The sequence below is a fragment of the Sorex araneus genome, chromosome 1 (genome assembly GCF_027595985.1).
Source record: "Sorex araneus isolate mSorAra2 chromosome 1, mSorAra2.pri, whole genome shotgun sequence".
Lineage (NCBI taxonomy): Eukaryota > Metazoa > Chordata > Mammalia > Eulipotyphla > Soricidae > Sorex > Sorex araneus.
In genome coordinates this window covers 379,905,633-379,924,417 of record NC_073302.1, presented here as the reverse complement: position 1 = coordinate 379,924,417, position 18,785 = coordinate 379,905,633, and positions in this window count along the sequence as shown.

The window sequence follows — 18,785 nt, the reverse complement described above, 5'->3', positions numbered from 1 at the left end:
CCATGAACAGCTCCTCCACTCCTGAACAGCCATGATCTCTGAGGCACACAAACCAATCTCGGAATGTAGCGACTGCTGGCAGAAATACCTCTGGACTTAATACCAGAATCCCAAAACTGGGCGGCCGCTTTCTCGACTATGCAACATCATATGCTCTTTGTTATCGACAATAGAAACCATACGATCTAATGATGCCATTCTGACAGGTCTGACTGTTGGGGGAAAAACTCCAAGTAATGATAGTGAGTTTTCTGTCAAAAATTGAATGTAATCAAAGTAAGGAGAGAGTAAAGTGAAAATCATCTGCCACACAGGCAGAGGGGTAGTGGGAGGGGGGTATGCAGGGGTTCTTGGTGGTGGAACATGTGCACTGGTGAAGGGACGGGTGTTTGATCATAGTATGACTGAGACTTGATCCTCAAAGCCCTGTAACTGTTCTCATGGTGACTCAATTAAAAAAATATATTAACTATTAAAAAAAAAGATACCAGAAGAGAAATAGGCAACTTCTAGAAAGCTAAATTGTGAGTGCATTTAGCAAAGTTCCATGCTCTCAGAAAAGCTGCAAGAGCCTGAGTTCTAAAATGGGACAAGACTGCAGATGCTTACTTTACAGAGAGTGAGTTCTGTGGGCTTACTATTGGTGCATTTTTTACAGGAAATTTCTTAGACCCAAGAGTGGATGTGTTCTATGATAAGCTTGTATATTTATAGATTGTTTTGTATTTATATTTATAGATTTAGTTCTTTCAAATAAGTTTACCATGATAATTATGTAGTAAGGAAGTCTGCCTAATGCTTTGGTTATTTTCTGAAATGATGAAAAGAGAGAAAAATGTGTCACACTGTTACATGCTATGAAATAAAATTTGGAGGGTCAGAGAGATGGTATGTCATGTAAGGTGCTTGCCTTGTGTACCATCGATCCAGATTTGATCCCCAGCACCATATGTAGCCACCTGAGCAACTCCAGAAGAGATCTCTTAGCACAGAGTGAGAAGTAAGTAGTGACTAAGCACAGGTGGGTGTGACCCAAAGACTATCTTTAATAAAAAAAAAGACTAAAGAAATAAAATTTAAGTAATGTTCACAATTCAAGCTTTAAAATTAAAAATATTTTCAGACAAAAATTAGCCAGTTCTTTCATTTAATTAGTCAACTATGTTGAGATAACTATTACACTATGATATTCCGTGATTGTTTAAGCTAAGAATTCACCAAAATTTTGTTCTCTGCTCTTTAATGTCTAAAACATTCTTAATAACAAGAATAATATTAAACCACTTTGCTACCATGAAGTAAAGCCATCACACTGTAAGAAAAAAGAATTTCAAAATTCTGAGATTGAGATATAATGACTCTATGGAAAAAATATAATCAAAATACAAAATATCAAAAATAGAAAAAAATAAGGAAAATTACATATTAGTTCATGGTGTGTTCGAAATGCCAAATACAGTAACAATAACAGGTGTCATCCCCTTACCCTGAAAAGAGCCTCCAATAAATTGGAAAAAACGAGCAAGGAGAAGCTGCTAAAATCTCAGGGCTGGGACGAATGTAGACATTACTGGCACCCGCTCAAGTAAATCGATGAACAACGAGATGACAGTAACACATATTAGTTCATAATAGTAGTTTCAAAAGCATAAACAAAAATGAAGAACAGTGAGTTGTAGTGCATGCTTTGCATGTGGGGGCTCAAATTCTAGCCCCAATACTGCTTATTAGTCCCTCAAGCATTGCCAGGGGTGCTTTCCTCAAAAAGGAAGGAAATCAAAGGCAAGTGAAAATCTCTATAACTGATAGAAATAAGTTTCTAAATTTAAAAGGACACTAAAGGCCCAGAATAATGAATAAAAGGGATACTGTCCAAGTGTGTACATAATACTATATGTAATCATGTATCACTGTTTCACTGTCATCCCATTCTTCATCAATTTCCTCGAGTGGGCACCAGTAATGTTTCCATTGTGAAATTTGGATAGCTTGCCAGGCTCTGTCGTGCGGGCGGGATCCTTTCTTTTTATATATATATATATTTTAAATATATGGTTCTATTTATTATATTTTAAAGGCATAAAATATTTTACTTAACAATGAAATTAGTCATGGCCTCCTAATAGTTTTACCAAATCAATATGCCACAGATAATTCTCAAGGTAATTTAGTTCTTCCCTATCACGACTTTGTTTCCTAACTAGAGAGAACATAGAGACACTTATTTTTCCCCCTTTATTTAAACACCGGTTTACAAAGTTCTTCATGATACACTTGTTACAGGCATTCAATTTTCCGTTATAAACCCCACCACCAGTGTGACCTTCCGTCCACCATTTTTCCCATTTTCCCAAGCAACTCCCTAGCCTGCCCCCTTAGTAGACATAAATTGACCCATTTTATATTGCTTGTTACATCTAACAGAATTATCAAAAATACTTCAGTAAATGAAAATTTGTGAAAATTATTATATCTCAAAATGGGTACATTAAGTCCTTGGCTGAGGGCTTACTAACCTGTTTGTTGTTAATGGATCCTTCTGTGTTAATGGTTTTGTTTATTGAGCTTAGTTGGCTTCTGTGGTATTTTCCCATCTAATCTGGTGAGTTCCTACTGGGATGTCAGTAGCAGTCTTGCACTCTAAAAGCTCCAGAATATTTAACTGGGTGGTAAGTTTACATGGCAGCAATTGTGGGATGTAAGGTGCAGTTGCCAGAGATTTCTGAAAGTGTGGAGTGGGGTTGAAGAAGTTGTCTGCCCCCACTCTGAAAAAACCCCCGAGTTATCAGCCTAAAGACCAGTGTACCTGGAATTTTTGGCAGTTTAGCATAGAGATGCTTATTTTAAATTATTGGTAATCTGATTTTTTCTTTTTTTTTTTTTTTTGAGTTTTGGGACCACATCTGAATGTGCTCAGGACTTGCTAAAGAAAGCAAATCCAACATTTCTTTACCATCAGTACAACTTGGAAAGGGGAAAATGGTGTGAGAAAAAGTGGTGGGATGATGGAGAGATGGTACAGCAGTTAGGGCACTTGCCTTGCATGAAGACAATCACAGTTCCCTACTTGGCACCTCATATAGTCTCCTGAAAACCCGGTGTGTGCTCAGGTGGGGGCGGGATACTTTTGGTAGCTTGCCGGGCTCTCCAAGAGGAATTAAACCCGGGTCAGCCACGTGCAAGGTGAACACCCTACCACTCCAGTGCTACCACTCCAGTCCTATGTATGCATGTATAGTGTGAAAAACACTGTTTATACTAGTATACAAATATATAGTATTAGAATATAATAATGTATCATAACCATCTATTCCAAATCAGAGTACCATCCTCACCCCACATTTTAAGAGTAAAAAAATATTTTCCCTTTGATTGTGGAAGAGACACTCCCAAGTATCTCTTAGGAACCAGGGGGCCACTCCTGGTAACACACATTTGCATAGTACCAGGATTTTCATTGTGGCATCACCAAAACCACACCAACAGATATTCACAGGGTCATGAGCTACCAGAAACTCAACTGAAGACCTTGATCGTGCCAGACACATACCCCAACTCTTTGAGTTAACTCTCAGACCCTAACAACACTTTCTTATAAATACAAAAAATGGTTACCTTCTAAATAAAGTACTGACAGAAAGAACCCATAAAAAAGGACAAAGTATATACAAGAAGTTGAATGTCCACTCAAAAAGAAATCCTCCTTCACAAGGCTAGAGAGATGGAACAATGGGTAGGGCGCTTGTCTTGAATGCAGCAAACCCATGTTTAATCCCTATCATATGTTTCCCTGAACCCCACCAGGAGTGACCCCTGAGGGCAAAGGCAGGAGTAATCCCTAAGGACAGTAAGGTGTGTCCCTCAAAGTAAAATCTAAATAAAATCGTTATTTATAAAGAAAAGCCAAGGAGTGACAACACATCTTAGAGGTAAAAGGATTTATGAAGCACATTAAAGTCCCACTATCTGAAGATTTATTATGAACAATCTTCTGGCCCCAGCATAAAAGCAATATACATATATCTATTTTAAAAATAAAAATACACATCTCATAGAGGTTATAGTGGTTGTATAGGGCCCTTCCCTTGCACACGGCTGACTCAGATTCAATTCCTAGCACCATAAATGGGTCCACAAACCTACCAGAAGAGATCCCAAAGTGCAAAGCCAGGATTAAGCCTAGAGCATTGCTGAATGTCATGCCCCCCCTCCCAAAAAATACACATTTCCCATGAACTAACAATATAAAGGAGCAATAAGAAAATTTTCTGCGAGCAAAGTCTACAATTTATAGCTTAGCAAAAAGCATGAGAAACTTACAGAAACCTCAGACATAACCTCTCATAGATAATGAAATGCGGACTTTATGAACTGAACATTGCTGGGATTCATAGATAATTTATGTCTTCAAATACCTTTTCTTACATGGTAGCTATCCTTTGACTAAGTAAATTATGAAAACTGAAAAAGTAATTCCATGAAGTACAATTAGATGAAAGGAAAGACTATCCTACTTTTTTCTCACATACTATAGAATAGGAATCACTTTGATGTTTTTAATATATATCACAAATTACAATGCTATTTTAATTAATTCTTACCAAAAGTGGTGAGAAAAATAAATAATTAATACAATTAACATGTTATTTCAAGTCAAAAGTCCCTAAATTTGTTATTCTAACAAATTTCTGCATCAAAATAAACGCATTCTAGAGTATAGAATAAGAGCTTATTTTGGAAAATAGGTTGCCTGATATTATTATATTCAGTCATTTGAAAGTTATGAACAACATTTTAGCATTACTTTCATTCTTTTATGTGAAAATTGACCCAAATTTACTTTCATATTTATTTAAAATTCTTTTGATATCTTACTTCAAAGAAAGAAGGTAATGAAACTAGCGTTCTCTTTCTACAATAAGAAAGCAAGAGAGCATCTTTTTATTAGGTGTGATGATGTGCAAATTCTGATTATGCAAGGATTTTATTTAAATTATCAAATGCCAGGTTCATGACAGAAATAAAATCAAATAATTAGTTTGCAAGCTCACTCAAGTATGCAAAATACACGGCATAATTTCCTAAAGAAATAGTATAAAATGCTTTAAAAAAAAGAATAATAAAAAATTCATTGACTAAAAGTTGATAATACCTCTTAAGGAAACAAAGGGACAATAATGATACACACAAAGTTTTAGGGTTACTTAAAATCCAAACTATTGATAATTCCATTTATACTTCACCAATGGCAATATTCTTAAAACATTTCTAGACCCCCAGCTCTGCCAGAGTGAACCCTGAGCAAAGAGCAAAGAGTTGCTCCTGACACTACCGGGTGAGACCTAAAAAAAAATAAAATATAATAAAATAAAATATTTCTTTTTCATCTGTCAAACTAGAATACTGATTATATATCCTTTAAATTGACATCATGAGAAAAATTCCTAAATGGGCATAAAGGGAATAAACTGGGAGCATTCCACATGACATCATAACAAAGTTTGCATCAAAATCTGAACTGTGTGCTGAGTTCTCCAGCTGAAAGAGTTCCCTGGAGAATGCAGCCTCTATCTCTAGGAAAAAAAAGTGCCATATGGTATTAGTAGCAGCAGTTGAATTGAAAGCTAAGTTTCTGGACCCCAGAGAGGGAAAAGATGAATCGATAAAAAGAAGATGCAGAAATTTGACATGGAATAAAGGAAGGAAAAGCGAAAAACCAATGTTCCAGCCTTAAAACTCTGCTTCTGATAAACCAGATCTGGGGGCCAGATCTAATCCAGCCAAGCTATTCAGGGCTGTCATTTACAGCAGGAATATATCAGCAGGCACCCTACAAGTTGCACACTTCTGACTCTTTTCAAAACATATAGCAGCCCTGAGGCAAATTCAACCACTCCATGCCCAGATTGGAACTAAGGTGAGCTGAGTGACATTTGCCTATCTCACGCCACCATGTGTGGCAAAAAAAAAAAAAAAAGCCTAAAGACAAAACAAGAAAAGATAAGCGGAACCTGACTGTTACATAACAGGGAGATGTCAAAGAAAACAGGGAAATTAATTAAATAGAAGGCCAAAGAAACAAAGATAAATTTTGAAATATCTATAATCCATATAGACAAATATGATAAATTCCTTATATCAATGGCCTGAATTCACCAATCAAAAAGCACATACAATATATCCAAAAAACAAAATCCAACCTTAGGCTTATAAGAGACACACTTAAACTTTCATGATAAATACAAGCTCACAGTGGAAGTAGGAAAGCAATATTGGGAGGATGACCATGCTTATATGAGACAAAATCGACTAGAAACTAAAATAAGTTAATAAGAGAAAGAGATGGACATCTTGAATGATTAAGGGATCAATGCATCAAGAATACTAAAGACTCATTAAAATGCACCAAATGAAAGAGTACCAAAGTATAAGCAATAGATCTAAAAAAGATACAGAGTATACATAGTAACAGATTTTAATACCTTCCACCACAGAAATATCAACTATGCCAAAAAAGGGCACTGTATTCCCTGGTGGTACTATATAGTCCCCAAACATCACCAGGAGTGATCTCTGAGAAAAGAATCATGAGCATCATCAGGTGTGGCCCCTAAACACAAAAAAATAAATAGAGCCAGAGTGATAGCACAGCAGGAAGGGAACCTGTGTTGCACCTGGGTTCTATCCCCAGCATCTCGTGTGGTTCTCTGAGCATGCCAGGAGTGATACCTAAGTGCAGAGCCAGAAGTAAACCCTGAGCACCACCAGCTGTGGCCCAAAAAACAACATACAAGCATACATATATACATACATACATACATTGTGCTGGGAAAACATATGATATACAAAAGTTAAAGTGCAAAAAAAATCTTGAAATTAAACCCAAACCCATAAAATCTATTGAAAAAACATGCAGAAGACATACAGTTGGCCAATAGGCACATGAAAATAATGTTTATCTTTGTTAGTTATCAGGAGAATGAATGCACACAAATTAGATATACCCTGGGGCTGGAGCGATAGCACAGGGGGTAGGGTGTTTGCCTTGCACGCAGCCGACCCGAGTTCGATTCCCAGCATCCCATATAGTTCCCTGAGCACCGCCAGGGGTAATTTCTGAGTGCAGAGCCAGGAGTGACCCCTATGCATCATCTGGTGTGACCCAAAAAGCAAAAAAAAAAAAAAAAAAAAAGAGAGATCTATACCCTCACACCAGAGAAAGGCCTATATTGTATCAGAAAGGCCAGAAACAACCAGTGCTGATGGGTTATGGTGCAAAGAAATTCCTATCCACTGTTGATGAAGTTATCCTTATTATCAAATTATCAAAATCTGTTGTGTTGTATACTTATAGATTTGGATGTAAATTGAAAATTTTACCACAGAAAATTTTCCCATCTAGAAATAAAAAGTTTTAGATATCAAGGGCATCCAGATAGGAAAGAAAGAAATCAAACTCTTACTCTTTGCAGATGATATGATACTATATCTAGAGAAACCTAAATCCTCTGCTAAGAAACTTTTAGAAACAATAGACTTGTACAGTAAAGTTGCAGGCTAGAAATAAAAAGGTTTTTTTTTTTCATAGTAAAACTACAAAATTATTTCTTCTTTCTTCAAAGAAGAAAACTAACAACTCTACTTAAAATATTTTAAGTTCCTGGGCCGGAGTAATATTGCAGTGGATTATCACTGTGTGCACTTGCCTGCACACACATAATCCAGATTTGATAAACCACATGGTTCCCTGAGCCTACCTGGATTGATTACTTAGCACAGAGCCAGGAGTAAGCTCTGAGCATTGTCAAATATGGCCCAAAACAAAAAGATAAATAGATAGGAAGGTAGACAGATAGATGGATAGATAGATAGACAGATAGATGATAGATAGATAGATAGATAGATAGATAGATAGATAGATAGATAGATAGATAGATAGATAGAGTTCCTAAAACTAGAATTTTAAGCCTTTACCACACTCACCAAAACAATTATTTGAGCCTGAAATTTATTTATTCTACCAAAGGCTTTTTAAAAATTATCATTTAATATAAGACACATTTCCTAAGACATAATGCCTCTATTTAAGGTATATGTAGAGTCCAGATAAATTGCAAAAGACAAATATAAAAAAAATCTATTTTTACAGGATAAGGTAGAGTATATGTGCCTTTGATACAATAAATATAGAAAACACTGATTTTAGGTAATATGTCCTAGGGAAAGGTAGAATGAAAAGGAAATTAAATGAAAGTTGAAGCAAAACATAGCCCTTAAACAATTTTCAACCTTTTCACTCTGGGACTTCACTAAGTTTTTAGGATTATTGATGTGTTGATGTTTTTCTTTGTCTGGGAAAATGTATAGGGCCATTATCCTAAATAAAAACTATGAAACATGCAGATTTCCTAGGGAGAAAATTCCTTGCAAATTCTCATTGTGGTATCACTCCAATACAAACTTCCACAATAAACAAACAAAAATTCAGTACTAGAGACTCATACATAAATCTCAAAAGATATCAGCAAGCTGCAGAGATGCCCCCAGACTCCATGCCAGGCTGTCTCATATCCAGGGCACCCAGAGGTGGTGAGCCCTCCACCTGCCCAAACAGAGCCCTGGCAGCCGAAAATCTCCATAACTCAATCCCTGCCATATTCATGAACAGACTCCACAGGCTTGGACGAGCCTCACTCAGGGCTGAATTTGTTGGAAAAGCTCAGGTATGAGGGTTTTGTGATCAAAATCTCCAGGCTTTAATAAAGTTGAGGTTGGGCAACTTCCCCTCATCCCCCTGTTCTTCCTGGAGCCTGGCAATCATGCCCATGAACTGTCTGGTGCTGTATAAGTGCATTAACTGGTCATGATCCAGACTCACAAATAAATCTCAAGAGAGATCAGCAAGCTGCAGAGTTGCTTCCAGACTCTTAAGTCACCATCCAGCTAAAAATTTAATTTCAGCCATATCATCCCATTCAAAATTTTATAATTACTGGAGCATGAGACTTCAACTTCTCAATTAATGCTTAATGACTCCAGGGTGTCAATCTTCACACACTTTCTTCTAAAGAAATATTTTTTGATCATGTTAAGCAAATTAATCATAACAAGCAATACAAAGTAAATCATTTAGGGCCTGTTTTTGGGGCAGGCTTGGGTGGTGGCTGTGAAAACTGGAAATAATGATGATGGAAAGATGTACTGGTGGTGGGATTGGTGTTGAATATTGAATGCAACAAATCATTGTGAACAATTTTATAAAAATAAAATTAAATGTATAAATATTAAAAACATTTAACTATATAGAGAAAAATAAATAAAAAGTGAAGGATATTTTATAGCTAAACAAGCAATTAATGAATAAAATCTTGTATTATTTTCATCATAAAATAGTCAATACGACTTTTCTTGTGAGCTAATTCTCATAATTTATCAAAAAGTTGCCAAAATATGTTTCACCACTAATATATTAACAAGTATTCTATAGACTACACAAAGGTGACATATATTATGTATTACATATAAGCTCTCTATATAGCTGATATTAGTAAACCTTGCATTTCCATCTAAATTAAACATTGGAATTAAATAATAAATCAGAACCTTCCCTGTCTTTAATCTATTCTTACACTGTAGTGATTTTTTAAAAAATATTGTTATTTTGGGGGGCTGTAGTAATAGCACAACAGGTAGGGTGGGGTCTTTGCCTTGCACAAGGTTGACCCGGGTTGATTCCCAGCATCCTATATGGTCTCCTGAGCACCGCCAGGAGTAATTCCTGAGTGCAGATCCAGGAGCAACTCTTGTGCATTGCTGGGTGTGACCCAAAAATAAAAACAAAAAATATATATTGTAATTTTCAGTTTCACCAATTCCATATCATCCCAGAATTTTTCTGCAAATTTTTTATTTTGTGTAAAAACAAAAAAGAGGAAGGGACCAGCGGGGCTCTATCTCTCCTTGCGTTAGGTAGTCTCGTTCGGTAGTCTCACGCCGCTTCCCCACCCCAGGGGAGGTTGATGGCGATGATGAGGTAGGCGAAGGAAGGAAGAAGGCCAAACTGGTTGCTCAATCAGTTTATTTCATTCTCTCTCTCTGCTTCTCTCCCGGTTCTCGATCTCTCTCTGGATCTTCCTCTGTCTCTCTGTCTCTTCTATCCCCCCTCAGTGCCCCACAGTCTTAGTTTATATAGCAAATTACATAGGGTGGTGACACAAAGGTGGGTTGAACATTAACAAATTAACAAAGAAGGGTAAAACCATTTATTGAGGAGATTAACAAAATCCCATCTAAGGAAATCCGCTCAAGGGTGTGATTCCAAACAAGGGTGTGTCAGGGTGTTAGCTAGTAATCTGCTTAAATAGTTACAGTAAATCTACTTCAAATATTTCTAGCAATGTCATTCTGTATGAACACAGTAAGAGATATAAAGTTTGGTTCTTCCTGAGGACATCTCACTGTACATTCCAGACCACAGTACTCAGCCCAGGTTAATCTTCCTAATCCCAGCAGAGTCCTAATCTTTAATCTTCCTAATCCCAGCAGAGTCCTAATCTCATCGTTACCTTTGGATCATGACAGCATTTATCTATGACCATGCTCTCAACTTATAGTTGAGCATTGTGGCGCTTTGGCCTGGCCCATTTCTGATGCCAGGGTAGCTCACAGCCTGCCCTGGGTCCATTCTGTTCCTCGTTGGGACCCTGCTTTTGGGGTGCTGGAACTAAGGGCAACTGAGTCGAGAAAGCAGATGCCCAGGAGTAAATATTATTGGAGTCAATCAACTCCCAAGTTAAACTATGCAAAAGACACTAACTTATACTACAAGTTCAGAGTCCTTAGAAGGATCTAATCTTACAAGATAACAGAATCTGATCAGAGAAAAGGTGATTAACTGGTTGGAAAGGAGGGCGAAGAGAAGAGTTTACAGATAAACAAAGGAATGGGAATGTCTCCGGGAGTGTCTAATCTTAAGCTCCCTGTGGCAAGGCTAAAAGGACAAATCCCATGTTCTCCTACACGTTCGACTTTCTTTAAGATTTTCTGTGCCAGTGTGATAGAATACCAGGTAAGGCACTTGCCTTGCATGTGGCCAATCTGCGTTTGATCCCAAACATTCCATATGGTTCCCTGAGCACCCGGAGTGATTCCGGAGTGTAGAATCAGAAGTAACCTCTGAGCATTGCCCAGTGTGGTCTCAAAACAAAAACTAACAAATAAGAAACATTTTCTATTGGTATTTTAATCCAATAAAGGAAATACAAGAGAAAATTACAAAAAGATGATTAAGATTTACTTATCTTCTATTATTATCAAGTGTAATTTTTTAATTTACTTTAATGAAAATTCAAACTTCTGGACTTTTCAAATTATGAGAACAGAAAGATAAATTAAAAAGTAAGAGGAACATTTAAAAATTGCTCGCTATCTCTTATCTCTGTCTACCTAAGAAAATATCACGATGACAATCACAAAATCCCATTGATCATCAAGTGGCTTGAGCGGTCTCAGTAACCTCTACATTCGTTCTATCCCTGAGATCTTAGAAGCCTCTCTCTTCTCGGCCATCCCAACGATGGCACATTGGAGGCTCCTTTAGAGTCAGGGGAATGAGATTCAGCTGGTTACTGGCTTTGGCATATAGATACACCAGGGGAAGCTTGCTAGGCTGTCCCATGTGGGCAGGAAACTCTCAGTAGCTTGCTAGTTTCTTCCAGAGGGAGAAGTAGGTTATAAGATATTGCGCTTCTAGGAGCTCGCTTTTAAGTCTCTGGATGTTGGCCGTTGATGGGATTACACACACCTGGGTTCCTCTGCTGGTACCTTCATGCGTTTGGCCTGTCCAAACATGTGGAGAGGGGCCTTGAGCATGGCTGTGGCTAGGTTCCGGTAGTCTTCGGCCGCCGGGAGCTCTGCTCAGGGCGGGGAGGGAAGGTGGAGCCCATCTCCTCCGAGGAGCCCTGGGGAAGACAGCCAGGCATGCGGGCAAGAGACTCTCAAAAAATATAGCAATTTTAATTCACCCACTAAAGAAACTAGAAAAATACACTACAGATTCTAAAAAAAAAAAAGTGGGGAAAGAATGATTCTAGAATCCAACTCTTACTCTTTACCAGTTTGACTTGACTATGTAACTAAGATCAAATAAGATAGAACGATTTGGGGAAGAAGAAAAACAAGTATGTCTTATGGCATCAACATTTAACTTCAACGTTCTTTGATATTGGCTCTCTTAATTACACTTTGGGTTACATTTCCTTCCACCGCCTGGCCTCCCAGAGGCAAGAGGATTATCCCAGTATTTACACAAATCAGCAGTGCTAAATCTTGCCCAAACAAAGGTTTACAGGGATTTAGTAGTCATTTCTTAAAACTCTAGTCCTTTGGAAGAAGATCAATTCTAGAAAATCAAGTTGTAAATAACATTTGAGCTAGTATTAATAAACATATATTTCACTGCTCATGAATGTGACCATGACCCCCCCAAAAAAAATCACTTCTCTCTTAGGAAAATATAAATCTCATTGACAAAGCAGTCTAAGAATGTCTTCCAATTTTTCATATCTAAAAATATTCAACTGTGAGTCTCGGGCTGGGGTCAATACCAGCTCGCGCTCCACCGAGATTCGACCCAGGTGGCCATGCTTTTGCACAGCCGCTTTGCTGATGAACGACCAAGATCCAGAGGCCAGCTACACTACTGGTCCCAGCAAGTGCTTGCAGCCATGTCTCTACACTGTGAACTAGGCCTCTTCCCCATGCTGCCCCAGGAAGGGAAATGATGCTATTTCCAACATAAATCTCCCTGGACTTAATTACTAAACTACAGAAATCCTAAGAGATTTCATATCTCTTCATTCTTATCATTGGAAAACTAATTATCAAATGCTTCCTTGTCAGTAGGGCAGTATTTTTGGGGGTTAAACTCCAACAACAATAGTGAGTTGTGTGTTGAAACTCCAACAACAATAGTGAGTTTTGTGTTGAAATATGGAGTCTAATCAAGGTAAAGAGAAAATGAAGTGAAATTTATCAGTTATGCAGGCAGGGGTGGTAGGTGGGGGTAGGAGGTATACTGGGGGTTTTTGGTGGTGGAATATGGGCACTGGTAAAAGGACGGGTGTTTGAGTATTGTATAACTGAGACATAAGCCTGAGAACTTTGTAACTTTCCACATGGTAATTCAATAAAATAAATTTTAAAAAATAAAAAAGTAAAAAAACAATAAAAATATTCAACAGAAATTATGTCTTTTAGGGGCTGGAGCGATAGCACAGCGGGTAGGGTGTTTGCCTTGCACGCGGCCCACCTGGGTTCAATTCCTAGCATCCCATATGGTCCCCTGAGCACCGCCAAGGGTAATTCCTGAGTGCAGAGCCAGGAGTAACCCCTGTACATCAATCACCGAGTGTGAGCCAAAAAGAAAAAAAAATTATGTCTTTAAGAAGTCAAAACTTGTAGGAAAATATTAGGGAAGAAGACAAGGTAGCAATTACTGCAACAATAGGAATATTGTCTTTTACATTAGCATACAGTTAGAATAATTAAGATAAACTATAAATGCTATCTAAAAATAAATTTTAAATATTTTATTTATAAATGCATTTGGTGTTATTGTCAAAAATTTTGATCCAATAAACTAAACACAAGTGTTAAACCATAAATCAGAACCTTTTCTGATGGAGATTTCACTCTTAAACTTCCCAACCCCTGGACCACATATGACCCCATCCCAGTACCATGGCCAGAAGTGACCCCTGAGCCAGAGCCAGGAATGAACTGTGAGCACGAACGGGTGTGGCCCCAAAGCCAAAATAAATACATGTCATTTTATAGTTTCCCTTTGATATCAGGCATTCATCCTTTTCTGAGGAAGGAAGCACAATATATTAGAAAACAGCATGGACTTCACTGTCACACTGCCATGTGTGTGCATCTGGACTAAGGCACTGAACTCAAGAAAATTGTCAAATACCTTTGATTCATGCTCTCTTTGTTAGCCTGTCAGAGCTCTTCTCTCTCCCCCTCCTCTCTTCCCTTCCTTCTTCTCCCCCCGCCCTCTCTCTCTCTCTCTCTCTCTCTCTCTCTCTCTCTCTCTCTCTCACACACACACACACACACACACACTCACACACACACAAACACACATGCACACACAATTTCCTCAATATTCTGCTTCACTTAAATGGGCACCCATAGTCTGGTTGCTCTAGATTCCAGTCCAGGGCTCTGTGCTTTTAGAATCCATCGCTTCTCCACCCTGAACAGCCAAGCATCAGATACCAACCTAGACTGGCACTGGATCTCTTTCATAACCTCAAAAAAGAAATTTAAAATTCTTCAATTAAGAAAACCAGGGAATTCTAATCTCACTGCTGCTTTCACTTATTCAAAACTTTTAAAAGATAAAGCCAAGCATGATAGCACAAGATTTTAAGTTCTTTGTATTTAATCAAAGAATAAACTTCTAGGGATAATAGAAATTTTGATCTAATTAACACTCATCACTCTCTCTGATATACTCTTTTAAAGTCACCAGCTGAAATTTCCCTTCTTGAATTTTATTACCTTTAGAAATCAGAGTAAGTTGAAAGCTTAGTAACCATTACTTATTTCACTGAGCATTTTTTCAAATTTTTAAGTAACTCACTTTCAACATAAAGTATTAATAAGCAATTTATACCTTCTCAATGTCATATGTGACCTTTATTCAGAGGTTGTTGAAGTAATTCTGTGATATAACCAAATTAAATTTCAACCTTAGGTATAGGCAATAATTTAAAATTATATCCTTTAATAGTGGCTAAATAGGCACTTGTATTTCTTACATTGTAACTTATTTCCCCACAGAGAGTTAACAACTGTTGTTTCTCTAAAGAGCTATCACACTTAAGAGTTTTCTATAATGCTAAGTCAAATATATGTTCATCCTCTAGGAAAGGGTACTGGGAGTAGGGAATAGCAGTTTATTCTCATAACATACTATTTTTTTAAATATCTTCCATTTGCCCCAATGAGGTCCTCTATTCAGTTATCATTTTATTGCTTTGCTCGCCTCTTTTTCCTTTTCCTTTGTTGCTTTTAATCTTTAATCCTCTATTACTAACTATACACTTATCGCTCAGTTTCACCCACTCTATAACTGAGACTATTAATGATTTTCTCTAGCTTACCTGTTTATGCTTCAGTCCACTTTCAATCCACTAAACTACCTTACAAATATGCTGCAGTTTATAGTATCCAAAGCCAAATGCTTTATTGAAAAGTGTTAAGCAGTATTAAATGAAGTGTTAAGCAAGGAAGACATATATGGATAGCCAATGTCTTCCTTTGTTGTCTTCCTCCAAAACATACAAAAAAATCTCATATTATTTAGTAATATGAGATTACTAAAGTATCAGGGAAACACAAGTTTAAATGACAAAGAATTATCACCTCATACCAATCAGAATGGAATGTGTCAAAAAATATGACAACAGCAAAAGTTGGTGTAGATGTGACAAGAAAGAAACCCTCTTTTACTGTTTGTGGGAATGTCACCTGCCCCTGCTTCTATGGAAAACTATGGGGATTTCGCTATAAAAATTTAGAATGGAGCTACCACTTGACCCTGCTATACCTGCTCCAAAAAATATAAACCCATTAATTTAAAAATGCACATGCATGCTTCTGTTTATTGCATTTCTTAGCACAATAGCCAGGATACAGAGGCAACCCAAATGTCTTACAACAAATGATTGTATGAAGAATGTTGTGATTTATAAACATAATAGGAGACTAACAAGCCAGAACAACAACAGAAAAATAAGTCATACAACTTGGGTAAGATTGGAGGGTATTGTCCTGAAGGAAATAAGCCAAAGAAGAACAAATACATGATGACCTTACTCATCTGTGTTATATCAAGAAATAAACTAAGGACATGAACAGTGTCAGTCAATAATAAGCCTTGGATACTGGAAAACAAACTGGAGACAACCAGAGGGAGAGGGAAATACTCGGTTGACTGGCAGTAAAACAGAAACACCAGGTAGAGGATCTAGAGCACATGAGTGGTGCTAAGGCAGGTAATGACATGCACAAAAAAATAATAATAACTGTTAATCAACAAAGAATAAGGGAATGAATTGATGGAAAGTTAAGCAGACGAGGGATGAGGTATTAAAGGGTCATGGGCATTTTGCTGGTGGTACTGTGCGTTGCATCACTCTCTTCCAGGAACTTAAAAGCGACACAGAGTCTCTTGCCCCCATGCCTGGCTGTTTTCACCCGGGCCCCTCAGAGGGGGCGGGTTGAGTTTCCCTCCCCACCTGAGCAGAACGCCAGCAGCCAAAGACCTCCAGACCCCAGCCACAGCCATGCTCAAGGCCCCACTCCACATGATCGCACAGACCAAACGCATGAAGGTACCAGCAGAGGAACCCAGGTGTGTGGGACCCGGGGCTGAGATCTCCAAGTCTGCTCGAATTGGGACTGGGCCTCTTCCGCCCAGATCCCCCAGTCTCTAGTAGCTAGGCGATCACATCCAGAAACTGCCCCCGGTGCCATATAATCCTATCAACGGCCAACATCCAGAGATTATAAAACCAAGCTCCCGGAAGCGGCCACTTTGATGTCACTCTACACCTTATAGCCTAATTCTCCCCTTCAGAGAACCTGGCAAGCTACCAAGAGTTTCCTGCCTGCATGGGAGAGCCTAACAAGCTCCTCATGGCATATTCATAGGCCAAAACCAGTAACAATGATGGGTCTAGTTCCCTGACCCTGAAAGAGCCTCCAATGCAGCACCATTGGGAAGGACGAGTGAAAAGAGGCTTCTAAAGTCTCAAGGCTAGGACGAATGAAGATGGTACTGAGACTGCTCGAGAAAATCAACAGTCAATGGGATGATGATGATGACGATTGTGTGTTAATTCTTTACATAAACTCCAACACTATTGAAACCCTAATACCAAAACTATAACAAAATATTTTAATAAAAATTCTATTGTACTATTCATTGATTCAAATTTTTCCAAAATGTTTATAACTGTTAATATTTTAATGAAATTTTATATTATTTATTCTACATAGCCCAGAAAATAATAAAAGCAATTCTTTTTGTCAGTAATTTCAGAGTGAGTCATACTCCATTCTTTCCTTTTTTCTCCTTTTTTTTTAAATTTATTTTTTAATTAGTGAGTCACAGTGAAGGTACAGTTACAGATTCACACATTTTTGTTCTTGTTATTCCCTCATACAGTATTTGAGATCCATCCCTCCACCAGTGTCCATTCTCCACCACCAATTAACCCAGTATCCCTCCCACCACCCCCAGTCCCATCCACCCACCCCACCCCACCTCTGTGGCGGGGCATTCCAATTTGATATCTCTTTTTCCTTTTGGGTGTCGTGGTTTGAAATAGGGGTATTGAGTGGTCATCCTGTTCAGTCTCTAGTCTACTTTCAGCATGCATCTCCCTTCCCACACAGGATCTCCAATCACATATTACTTGGTGTTCCCCTCTCTATCCGGGATGATTTTCCGCCAGCGTGTGAGGCCAGCTTCCAAGCTATGGAGCCAAACTCCTGGTGTTATATACTACCATTCTTAGGTATTAGTCTCATACTCTGTTGTTCTATATTCCACAGATGAGTTCAATCTTCCTATGTCTGTCCCTCTCTTTCTGGCTCATTTCACTTAGCATGATACTTTCCATGTTGATCCACTTTTATGCAAAGTTCATGACTTCATCCTTTCTAACAGCTGAATAGTATTCCACTGTATAGATGTACCAAAGTTTCTTTAACCAGTCGTCTGTTCTTGGGCACTCGGGTTTTTTCCAGATTCTGGCTATTGTAAACAGTGCCACGATGAACATATAAGTGCAGATGTCATTTCGACTATACTTTTTTGTTTCTCCAGGATACATTCCCAGAAGTAGTATTGCTGGATCAAATGGAAGCTCAATTTCTAATTTTTTGAGAAGCATCCATATTGTTTTCCAAAGGGGCTGGACCATTCGACATTCCCACCAGCAGTGTAGAAGGGTCCCCTTCTCCCCACATCCTCTCCAACAGCGGTTGCTGTTGTTTTTTTGGATGTGTGCCAGTCTCTGTGGTGTGAGGTGGTATCTCATGGTTGTTTTGATTTGCATCTCCCTGATGATTAGTGATACAGAGCACTTTTTCATGTGCCTTTTGGCCATTCGTATCTCTTCCTTGGAAAAGTTTCTGTTCATTTCTTTGGCCCATTTTCTGATGGGGTTGGATGTTTTCTTCTTGTCAAGTTCAACCAGTGCCTTATATACCCTTGATATCAACCCTTTATCAGATGGATATTGGGTGAATATCCTTTCCCATTCTGTAGATTGCCTTTGAATTCTGGTCACTGTGTCTTTTGTGGTGAAGAAGCTTTTTAGTTTAATATAGTCCCATTTGTTTATCTCTGTTTCTACTTGATTGCTTAGTTTCATGTCATCTTTGAAGATACCTTTAGCTTCAATATCGTGAAGGGTTTTGCCGACCTTATCTTCGAGGTACCTTATGGACTGTGGTCTGATGTTGAGGTCTTTAATCCATTTTGATCTGATTTTTGTGCATGGTGTCAGGTCAAGATCTAAGTCTATTCTTTTGCATGTGGTTGTCCAGTTATGCCAGCACCCTTTGTTAAAGAGACTTTCCTTGCTCCACCTCACATTTCTTGCCCCCTTATCAAAGATTAGATGATCATATATTTGGGGTTGTGTGTAGGAATATTCTGCTCTATTCCATTGGTCTGCGGCTCTGCCTTGGTTCCAGTGCCC